This window comes from Electrophorus electricus, chromosome 14 (assembly GCF_013358815.1).
Source record: "Electrophorus electricus isolate fEleEle1 chromosome 14, fEleEle1.pri, whole genome shotgun sequence".
Classification (NCBI taxonomy): Eukaryota; Metazoa; Chordata; class Actinopteri; order Gymnotiformes; family Gymnotidae; genus Electrophorus; species Electrophorus electricus.
Window position 1 is genome coordinate 4761171 of NC_049548.1, and position 12455 is coordinate 4773625.

Here is a 12455-nt window from a genome sequence, read left to right on the forward strand (position 1 = left end):
GAAATCCACAGGCATCTAAAGGTTCTGAAAAGCTTCTAGTCAGGGTCAATTTTGTCTAGGAGTCAAACTGATCCTACCTGATAGTGGATACCAGATGAAGAATTCAAACACATCTTGCATATCAAATACTTTAAACATAGCATGCTTTTATCATCAGAAAAGTATTAAATATTCAACAGTAACTATTCAGCAGTAAGCAGGAAGTTATTTCAGAATCTTTCTACTTAAACCAACCCTTTCACTTTGTGTCACTCCATCTTTTTTTCATCTCTCTGTACTAGTCCATCTGTCTACATTATTCCTTTAATCCTGGAACCCTTATACCCTGGTAACGCTACTACCCTGGTAACACTACTACCCTGGTAACGCTACTACCCTGGTAACGCTACTACCCTGGTAACACTTATACCCTGGTAACACTTATACCCTGGTAACACTAATACCCTGGAACCCTTATACCCTGGTAACACTAATACCCTGGTAACATTTATACCCTGGTAACACTAATAGCCTGAAACCCTTATACCCTGGTAACACTAATACCCTGAAACCCTTATACCCTGGTAACACTAATACCCTGGTAACATTTATACCCTGGTAACACTAATACCCTGGTAACATTTATACCCTGGTAACACTAATACCCTGAAACCCTTATACCCTGGTAACACTAATACCCTGGTAACATTTATACCCTGGTAACACTAATACCCTGGTAACATTTATACCCTGGTAACACTAATACCCTGGTAACATTTATACCCTGGTAACACTAATACCCTGAAACCCTTATACCCTGGTAACACTAATACCCTGGTAACATTTATACCCTGGTAACACTAATACCCTGGTAACATTTATACCCTGGTAACACTAATACCCTGGCCTGTTCCACCTCTCCTGCTCTCTCTTTTCTCTCTGCCTCTTTTTGGTGACCTCCACCTCTCTCTGGACTGACAGTGGTCGTGATGGCTGGCAGCGCCTTGGTCCAGCACCACTCTCCTCTCACCCACACCATGTGTGCCATAGGTGCATGAACTATAAATACCACTGGCCCCTGTGGCCATGCTCAGCCCAGCAGGACCATCGCACCCTCCCCCTTCCCCCTCACACCCTGTGTGCCTAATTAAGATCTCAGGCTTGTTAGGGCGGGAGACCCCAGGGCTTCCTGACACAAAGCTGATTCCATTTGACGTAAGAAGTCAATGCTAAGGCGACGGACTCTAATTTTAATCAACAAGGGTCAGTCTATGATAAAATGCTAGCTGAGAGGAGGGTAGCATCTCGCTTCTGGAGAGAGTCTTTGGGTATGGCTAGAGGTATATCGCAACCGCAATCACCACCTGGGTTCCCAGACTGTGCCCGTTTGCAGTAAATGTAAGACAGGAGCCCAGGTGGGTGTGATGGCGACAGTAACCACATTAAGACCTGTTGGTGCTTCCTGTCGTGTTGCTACCAATCTTTGTCAGCTGTCTCTTAAAACATTGAAGTTCAATATTCAACCTTGCAAAGTCGATTTATAATTCCACATATAAATGTTAATTGTGTAGTACACTTACTACACTTACTACATTGAGATACACTTAAAATATCACAGTACATGCCACCTGCAGCTCAGAAAGACTGAAGTGAACAGTGCACACACAAGACTATACAAGCATGTATGCTGTGACTTTGGAACCAGCTGTGTGCGCCCGTGTGTGTGTGTGTATGTGTACTGGGTCCCAGCTGTGGCCTTCTCTGGTGCCCTGCCACAAGCTGGGTGCTGGAATGCCACACAGCACATGCACTCAGAGCAGCAGCACTTTATTGCAGCTCCTCGGTTCCCCGGTGAGCGGAGGGCCCCTCCTCATCAGCCACTGATACTGAGCACCTGAACATCCCTGCCCACCAGCTGCACATGCTCCACCTGGGTGTATTTGTCCGTCAACCATCCCCAAAACGCACATTTTTGTCACACCCTTCGCCTTTAATCTCTTGCACGTTCTCTCACCTCTGCGAGACATTCTCCTGCATCTCTCTGTGCACCTCTCCATCCCTCAGTCTTTCCCTCCACCTCTTCCTCATGACCTACTTTTAGCAGTTGATTCTGTCTGGAGGTTAACCCCTAGAGGGAGCACCATGTGAGTCTGGTGCCATGTCAGCTCCCACTCAAACGGCACGCTCTGTCACTTCACATGTCCCCACCTCTCTCCATGTGTCCAGTTTAGTGCTGTTTTAACACTGCGCTCATCCTCCATAAGCTTAAGTCTCAGGTCTTTACTACTCAGGTGTCTTTGAAAAGAAAATCTCTGCATCTTCTAGCCAAGGTCTCTGAAATTCTATTTATGCATAGCCATTCATTTAAAACACCCCAATTCGCAAATGACTGTTAAGTTCTGAGAATGGAGTGATGACCATGCATCTTCAGATATTTGGAGTTACCCAGCATCTTCTATGGCCTGGAATTTAGTGTCCTACAATGAGGGTGAAGAGGGTTGGAGACACCACCACCAGCAGAGACAGAAGAGTGAGCAGTGTTGGTGTGGGAGTGCAACTGGCAGGGGGTCAGAACCCATCATGCACTGTGGGCTAATGCTGCTGATGAGAAAGAGAGACCACCGTACAGGTACACAGGCCCCAAAGGATAGGCCATTCAGCGTCAGCTTAACACCAGCCAGCAGTGTCATCTTAACATCCACCCAACCACCCACGCATATACAAATTCACAGGAAGCTCTCTAACACACACACACATTTGCAGGAAGCTCTTTAACACACACATAAACACACATATACACACACACATATAGGAACATAAATACAAAAAAATACTCAAAAAATATACCACATATAATCAACCCATGTTCATACATGTGCAGAATCACACACACACACACTCACACACACAAAGCCCTGTCATGAGCGCACACATACATGCACATTCAGACAGATATATATACAAACAAACACAACGGAACTCATGACAAGCACAGGAAAGCACAAATTCACACAGGATTTCACAACCACAACTCCCTCAGAGTCTGTTCCTTACACACACTCATATACATACATACATACATACATACATACATACATGCATACATACATACAAACTAATACGTGCACTAACAGACTTGCACTAGTTTAGCTAAAATGGCCACTTCACTGGGAGTCAGAATATGTGTCCATATTAGGCTCCAACTACAACACCCATAAACTCTACCAGATTTGTTCTCACTCGTTATTTTACATTCAGTGAGTCCAGAGAATCCATTACAGCTGGTATCATTATACCAACTATGCAAATAATCTACCAGACAACATGGTAGTCATGTGATAAGTCAGAAACAGAATCTGATAGTTATTACCCACATTAAAAGGTGCTGAGCTGCTTAGCCATGTCAACCTTTAGCAGGCACTGACCCTGCCAAAGTGATTTTAACTTGCAAAGTGATTCTAAGAGTGAATTAAATGGCTTAAGGAGGCCTTCTTTGCTTGTCTAATGGGCCAGTCCTTCTCTTAAATGATGAGCCAGTGTGTTGCGGCAGAAACCATGCACTTCATGGGAATTCTACCTTCGAATGCATAAATTCACACTTGATAATTACTGCTGCATAGCTGGTAATAAATAACATGCACACTGACAAAAAAAAAAAATTCAAGCTCACGTTTCTTTTGCCTGTGTCACTGGTGTAAAATTCTGAACAACTTGTCCTAGACGAAACTTTAATTACAAACCCCGTAAACCTTTGTGTGCTTCACACAACGTTCCTTCTCTAAGCACACATCTTATGAAAACCGACAATTATTTTGGTGTGACTACTACAGAAAAAGCATGCGTGTGAGAATCAGTGACAGAGCTACATCTACATCAAGACAAACAAGAAAAGAGCTTTTTTTCTATGCTCCTGAGTCCATGCTAGGGTATCAGAAAATGGCAGCATGTTTTTTGCCTATTCAAAATATAATACAAAGGCAGACACAGCCTGTTAGTGAAGTATAGTAAACTATAATTGGGTTTTTTTGTTGTTGTTGATGATGTAGAATTGTCCCATGTTGATGTATGTATTATTTCTTCTTTATAGAAAGAACTGACTGCACCAGTATTCCTCCAGTGAATTTCCATGTTGTTAGATTGTTAAACAATATATCCATGAACATGATTTTTCACAGCTTAAATGCTGCTTCTAAGACAGCGGCTCATTTTCTTAAAACTCAAAAACGCAAAAACTGCAAATCTCCTTCAAAATGAAGAACTGCATTTAACTTTAACAAAATAGTACTGGCATCATATGCTTATACCATCATATGATTGGACCATTCATTAATGTGCTCACTGAAAAATACTACAATGTTTTGTAGGCTAATACCCTTTGCATTTTCACTCTTAGACTTTGGCTGTTGTATGTATTGCAAACGACCATATAAATCCTTTTCTACACTGCTGCTAATATATCCACACATATCTACACATCCAGCCATGAAAAGCCCCTAAATCAACACTGACACACTACCTCTGTGTTCACAGTGGCTGGTTGCTGGTCAGGTATGAGGAGCCAGGCACTGGCACAGACGATTCATACACATGATGATTGTTTTTTTATTTCAAGATGGAATGACACATTACTGTGACACTGTCTAGCACTGAGTAGTACTACACAGAAAAATGTTTCTTACTTTTGAATGTCTGGATGATGGATGCAGTAGTCAAACAGTTTAGACTGAGCTCACCTCTCTTCTCTTTCCTCTCACTTAGGCTAAGGTTGGTCACAGGAAGTGGGCCACATATCATCTGGGTTGTCCGTGCACTCCATTGTCCTCAATACCAAAATTTGCCATTCATTTGGACTGGGTTTGACCTATTGAATAGTAAATAAAGACAAGAAATTTTACTTATGAATGTTTAGCCTTATGTAGAGAACTTTGTGTAGTGTTTTGCATAAAGATTAGAACTGAAACATGAAATACAAGAAGTGTTAACATTTTTGTCAACTTTGTTTAGGGAATTGGTAGGTGGGACTTTAGACATTTTGTCCCAACGTCCAGTTGTAGTGTGTAAACAATTGTGCAAAACTGTAAACAGTAAATAAGTAGAACAAGTAACTAAAAAGCCAAGATGATAACTGCTTTTCATTGAAGAAAGGTGGTTGAAATGGTGGCAGAGGAAGAAGATAAGGGAAGCAGAGAGTGAAGAGGAGTAGTATGAAGTAGATGACATTCAGGCTATGTTAGTCCATCATGACATAAACTACACTTTGAACCTAAACCCAGATAATACTGTGCATCAAAATTCATGTCATTTTACAGTATTCCATATTATATGCTGTTAGAAGTCAAAAGAAGTCCCATAACTGGAGCTTCTGCTCTACTGTTTATACCACCTTATTTACCATACCATACAATAATCCGGTTTGAAGGGGTTTTTAGTCACACACTCGTCACAGACCATAAAATAATCCAATTGGAAGGGGTTTTTTATATTATATGGTCTGTGATGAGCATGTGGCCCCACTTTAAGCCCTACTTTTAGGAAGGGAAATATTTCAATAAGTATGTCATAATATGACTTTTAACTTGCATTAATTAATACTTTCTGTTCATTGTGCCTGGTTTACCAATGCAACAAAATCTATTTCATATACATTGTAACAGTGTACTAAACATGCAACTACATAATAAGTACATCTGGAACTTAATATAAATAGATTTTATGTTGAAAGTAATTATTCTAGTTTTGAAGCCAGGTTTTCATCATGCTAACAATACAGTATGTGTAACATTATAGTATAAATGTATATTTTATAATTTTGAGCATCTTAGAGCAGAACATTACAAAATATGTGTAAAACATATACAATCAAAGGAGTGTAATTTTATTATATTGCTTCAACAGAATACTTATCTTTAAGAATACATCCCCTTTTTTCATTTATTCACTTGTCAATAAAATTTTAAAAACCTTGAATTTGCCAGTATACAGTGATTTCAATGCACCATGCATACATTTATTATTCCATAATTCCTTAATTTGTAAATATATTTCCTTAATATGTGAATTTTTGGTGAGTTTTTCATATGAAATTAATCGGTCTGAATAAGTGATTTCACAGTAATAAAATACAACTAATTAAAATAGCATAATAATAAACTGACTCCAGCATCTAGTGGCCAAAGTTATGTGGTGATGATTTACATTAAACCATTTTCTGGAAGAAGTCTACGATGTGTTTTGAAAAGAGGTGGGGTATAGTGACCCTTCCCTGCAGTGAAAGAGTTATGGAGCACAACACAGCACATCTGAGACAGCTGCATATGTAAGTAATGGATGTTGAAAAATTGTTTTGCGTCAGCTAAATGCCATGAATGTAAATGTTTATTCTGTTTCCATTTAAACTGAGATAAATCAATAATCAACATATGTGCTACAAATTAAGAGGATAATCTTTGTATCTTTACAGTTTACATATAGTAGTGATCATGATTAAGATTTTCATTTCTTATAATTAGTAAGCACAATTAACCAAAGTGTTTCTGTAGTTTTGATCTAGTTCCATATTAGCTAAGCTAATGAGCATTAATATCCTGCCAATCTTAAGTAAATAAAATGAACCCCATTAAGTGTTTAGATATGCAGCTCATTTAAACCTATGACACCATACATGTTGCACTTGAGATTTTCAATTGTGATTAAAATAGGAGTGAACCTGAACTCAAACTGCTGTAATCAGCCCCTGCACCAAACACTACCCCCCCAAGCCCCTAGTTTAGCTCAATCACTCTTCACCTCTCCTGTACACAGTTGCTGTGCTTTAATACAGAGTGCAAGCAGGCAACACCCAATTCAGGTGTGTGTTATGCAGTTGAAGTACAGTGTCACTCTATAAATATAACTGCTGCTGTAATTTTTTATGGCACCTAATAATCACCATTAATTCATTAATGGTGTTTTTTTTTCAGGGTGGGTGGAGGGGTGAAGTCTGGGGTTTGTAACCTGAGATTCAGGAAGGTTTATGTGTGTGCATGCATGTGTGGATTTCAATTTTAATACATAAATATTTCATGCGAAAAAAAACAAAAACAATTATATTTCTGTAAATGATTACCTGTACTATAAATTACTTGTTTAGATCAATTTGTCAAATAAGATGGATTTAAAATTGTATTTTAAACCACATGATTTGTCCATTCACCATTTACTTTTGATTTCTAAAAATATTTGAAAAAGCTGATATGGCAATTTAAAAATAGCTTCCTCTGAGAGTCTGCATTAGTGCCCACCCAACTAGTGGAACTTTCTGAATATTTAATTTCTTCCCTGCTCTGTGCGATATGAAGCATTGTGCATGATGACTTGTCTATGAAGATTACTTACTAGATCTACCATATGTGGGATCTGATGGAGTTATGCTCTTTGATAAAGCGCAGCATTAAAACTCTGTGGTTATCCAACTTACATTCACACTAGTGTAAAGCAAGTATGAAATTGTCTTACATGGACAATTACAGGTGAATTATAGCTGAATTAACCTAGTTGGCCTCTGAAATCAGCACAGACTGTAAACACAGGAAAGAGCTGTTAAACATTATGATTTTGTCATGGCCCCTAGATTATCTTAATTTACTGTCCAACAGGCTCATAGCTGCAAATGGTTTAACCTGCTTTGTGAGCTGTTTGTCCATCCTATTTACAGTGTGGTCAGAAGTTTACACAGACTCATCATGGATATCATGGGCTTTCAGTGACTTTTTTAAACTGGTTTTGTACAACATATATCTTCAATAATTAAAAAACAAAAAAAAACTAGAATTTGGCACACATTTTAATTTTTACTTTGCTATATCGTAAACCATTGTACATATAACACACACAAATTATGTAGTATGTAAATACAAAGAATTCACTTCCATGATGACTGCAAATATCAGTAGGCAAATCTCCGTTCAGAACAGTGCCAGTAAGAGTGCCAAGGCTGAGAGTAACAGCTCTGTGCTGACCCTGATGAGGCTCCCAGGAGAGGAGAAGCCAAATGACAGTGGAGGGCCATGATGGTGGTATTGGTGGAGCAGGGAACAGTGAGCAGGTTGGTGGAGGTGGGGGGTGGGGGGTGAAAGGAAACACCATGCTGCTGATCTCAAGGAATGCAGCATGCCAGAGGCTGGGCTCTGCTGGCACCAAAGCCAAATAACTTGCCCACCCTTCTTCCTGTCTCTGTCCCTTCTCCTCCTCATTTGACCAGAGGGCCTATGTCCCCCTACCAGCACCAGCCCTTCAAGTGAAACAGGAGAGCCCCCTTCTCCACTTCCTCTGTCAGGATCAGCGGCTTCAGCGCCCCTCCTCAATCCCCCACCCTGCCACCTCCCAAAGGCAGCATTCCTGCCCTGACGTTGCTGTTGCTGGCCGGCTGTCACAGATGACCGGCCAGAATAGCCATGTGACGTCGGCTGGGTTACTAGAAAACTGAACTGTCCCGAGAACCCCGGGAACAGGGATACATAAACCAACAAAATAAATCCCTCGTCCTTGTGCCCTGGTGATGTGCCTGCCACAGATAGAGTAGGCAGGGTGCATTCGCATGGAGCCCTCAAAGGTAGATAGGCGTACACACACACCACACACCACACTGTTTGATAGTGGTAAACAGATCCTTATCTAACTGATCCACATACAGAAGTACTGCACGTATTACTATAATAATGACAAAAAGTCTGTGCATAGATAGGCTAAACCAAACATAGCAAAGTGACTTTTTTTTTTTCAAAAAAAAAAGAGAACAGATACATACGAAAAACGTCAGTTTTGCAGTTTACAGGAAGTGCAGTGTGATGCTCAGAACTGACCGTTCTGCAACTCTTCAGTCTTAGAACGTCCATCCAGCAAGCCTCAGAGCTTCTGTACGAGCATGACAAGATGTGAGCTGTGGGTGGAGGTGCTTAATATGTGTTGCCTACAGCCCTGCGTTTGTCAGAGGAGGTGTCCACTGGAAAAGTGCCAAAGCCAGCAGACTGATGCTCATTAGTGGGCTGTAGAGACCATCTCCCACTAAAAATAAATGATCTGAATGATTAATACTGATAAAGCCAGATGAATTAGGGGGAGATGAGGCTCAGGCAAGACCGCTGGTTGGCAAGCTGTTGTCAGACGAAATGCCGCTTTAAGCCACCAGTGACACCTGCCACCCCCAGCCCTTAGTGCTGGAGCTTTCCACCTTTAAGCAGTGCCCCTCCGCTTGGCTGTCAGTCACAGACACGTACACAAATATACCACACGCATAAACACAACACAAACAAGCACACATCAATGTCTGCTTCATGCCACAGTTTAAAAGCAAGATGAGTGAGCAGGCCTAGAACCTAGGGGCAAATGGGCACACACACACACACACACACACACACACACACACACACACACACACACACACACACACACACACACACACACACACACACACACACACACACACACACACACACACACACACACAGCGTTATGCCAATCTGCCCAGGTCTTTGTCCTCTGCATGTTAGATGGCTTCATGGCCAGAAGTTGTGCTTGTTCATTACTGCTTTTGTTTTTCATCGCCTGAATCAAGTCATTCATCATTACACATGCCTAAGCCTGTCAATCATTCAGTCAACTGCAATCTTATTATACTGATTGTAGACACAGCAGCACAGTACATAAAGAATGATGGTGTAAAAAAGGCTTCATGTAGGAGACACAGCTGTTAGTGTTTATCAGCAGCAGCTGAGCAGTTGTAAGAAAGTTGCAGAAATATTTAAATAATATTGGAATGCATTAAGAAAGATGTTATGTATAAAACCAATGTGTGTAGATTTCAGGAAGCTCAGGCACTGGTGTTAGATATAAGGTGCAAAGGTAGGATTTTTGGATTTTTATATTTAAAAAGGAGTAAGTAATCATAAAGTAGCTTTTCAAATACTCCCACTCACACTACTGACATGTACATAAAAACAACCCAGTTTGTCACTGAAACAACACTTATGTGCTATCTACTTAGTTTTCTTATAGCACCTCTAACATAATATATTAGGCTATGACAGCAATTTAATATTGCCAGAATGTTTCTTTTACTAATGACATGTCATATCGGAGAGTCAAATGAAGCTGTTAAGCGTCTCTCGCTGCACACCTCACATGCAGCTCTCAAAGAGTTCTAAATGTGTCTCCTCAGAAAAGGCTCAAGAAAAATCCTAAGGGGTTTTGTGTCAATGGCCAGGCCAGAACACCGATCTCAGTGTGAACATCCAGAACAGATAGTGAGCATTATGAAGAGGGAGCACCATTGGTAAAAGAAGATATCACTACAGGATGTCTTCTGTCTTCTCAGAGCTGATGGGACCCTCTGATGGATCCATGGTACCCTCTGAGGATGCATTTTCCCACAGAGATCCTTCCTGGTCCAGGACTTAATATACTGCTCTAGGCTGTGTGCAACAAACTGAGTCCCTGTGCCAAGTGTGTCAAAGCAGCGATATGGCAGAACCAACCTGAAACTGGACACCCGGGGCTGGAAAATCCAGCAAGCTCACTCTGAACTCACTGCAAGTTTATTAGTCTCACTGCAAAACATGTGACAGGTTGTACATATGGAATTTTAGGAAATCAAGTTGGGTTGCCTGTATGAAAATTCTATATGAACAGTAAAGTTGTAAAGTGCAGTTTGGCTGTTAAATGAGTTAAAAATCAAAAGCTCAAAATCAGGCTCAGTTGACAACACAATATTGTCCCATAGTGTCACGGAATTCTCTCCTCCCACGATTCGCATGGTTTGGCCCACCATGTGCAGTGGGAGGTTCTTGTTTGTTTATCGTGTTTGTAACCACACCTGCACATACCTGCACCTGGTTTAGTCTCATTATGTCTATGTATTTAAACCCAGGCATGCATCATGTGTGCAGTATTGTCAGTCATTGATCATGTTCGCATCTGTTCACGTTAGCTTTGTTTGAGCCTTTGTTCAGTGTCAATGTTACTGTTCACTGTTTACGTTATGTGTGAGTGCCTCCATTGTGTGTTAATAAATGTTTGTCACTGTTGAGGGAGTCTGTGCGTCCTGCTCCACACCTTGCAGCACTTGGGCCATCACACATAGTTTATCAGAGAAACCTCAAAAGATTTTTCTTACTGAGCACAGTTATTAACAAAAATCTTTCATTATTTCCACTTTTTTAGGGAATTTATTCCCATCAAGCAGATGATTGTGGGTTCGAATCCCAGTTCTGCCATGCAGCCATTGTTGGGCCCTGGAGCAATGCCTTTAACCTTCTCAGCTCCAGGGATGCTGTACAGAGGCTGACCCTGCACTCTCACCTCAGCTTATAAAGAAATGCAAAGAGAAGCATCTCATTGTACTGTGCACATATATATGTACATATGACAAAATAAAGGCATTCCATCTGACTTAGATCTTCTTCTCAATAATCAGTATCACCTTAAATTAACCTAGAGACTTTAAAAGCAAGCAGGTTACTTAATGATCACTTGAAGAAACCCTATACCTAAAAAGTATACAAGTACAAGTATATACATGTTCCTTACATGTACTAAGACATTAGGGATTACATAAAGGCCTAACTAACCTTCCCCCTCCCATTTACTGTACTTGATCAACCACTTTGGGGGCCATTATATCACAGCTTTTTCATTGGGTTTTTTTTTTTTATTAAACCTACGACACCTCTGTCAGATCTGGTATCCCAAACCGACCTCCCTCTAAATCCACAAAATAAATATCAGGACAGACCATGACTGATGAATATTCTGTCATGTGAAAAATAAAGTACACCCTCTATGAATTCTATGGTTTTATGTATCAGGACATAATAAAAATCATCTGCTTTTTAGCAAGCCTTAAAAATAAGGTAAATACAACCTCAGATGAACAGCAACACATAACAAATTACACTGTGTCATTATTTATTTAACAAAAACTAGGCCAAAATGCAGAAGCAGTATGTGAAAAATTAAGTAGACCCTTACTGCTAGCAAAGGAATTAAGAGGGTAAGTAGCAGCCAGGTGCTCTTCATCAAATGCCCTTGTTTACTTGATCATCAGCGAGTGTAAAAGCAGATGCTTTGAATGTTTGCTTATCTGAAGAACAGTAGTTGTTTCTGCCCATCAATCTGGCAACTGTTATAAGGTCATTTCCTATCAATTTTAAGTCCATCATTCTACAGTGAGAAAGATTATTCACAAGTGGAAGACATTCAAGAGAGCTGTCAATCTTCCAAGGAGTGGACATCCCAGCAAATTCACCCCAAGGTCAGACAATGATCAAAGAAACTGCAAAAAAAAAACAAAAAAAAAAACACAGAGCTAAATCTCAGATTCTACAGGCCTTTGTTAGCATGTTAAATGTTCAAGTTCATAATGGTACAACTTAAAAAATATTGAGTATGGCTGTTTGGAAAGTTTGCCAGGAGAAAGTCTCTTCTTTCTAAAAATAACAGCA

General features: G+C 40.4%; 1 long non-coding RNA gene across 3 annotated transcripts in view; it reads right to left on the reverse strand.

Moving 5' to 3' along the window:
* LOC113583975 overlaps positions 1 to 12455 on the reverse strand; it is a 29325-nt gene that overhangs the window by 9355 nt on the left and 7515 nt on the right. For 2 of the 3 annotated variants that reach the window (XR_004776870.1, XR_004776869.1), the window contains exons 1-2: positions 8820 to 8902; positions 4713 to 4840 (exon numbers count right to left, since the gene is read on the reverse strand). This is a non-coding gene — a long non-coding RNA (uncharacterized LOC113583975). Of the gene's footprint in view, positions 1 to 4712; positions 4841 to 8819; positions 8903 to 12455 lie in introns of those variants that run through there. The other variant, XR_003411371.2, reaches the window with a different exon arrangement.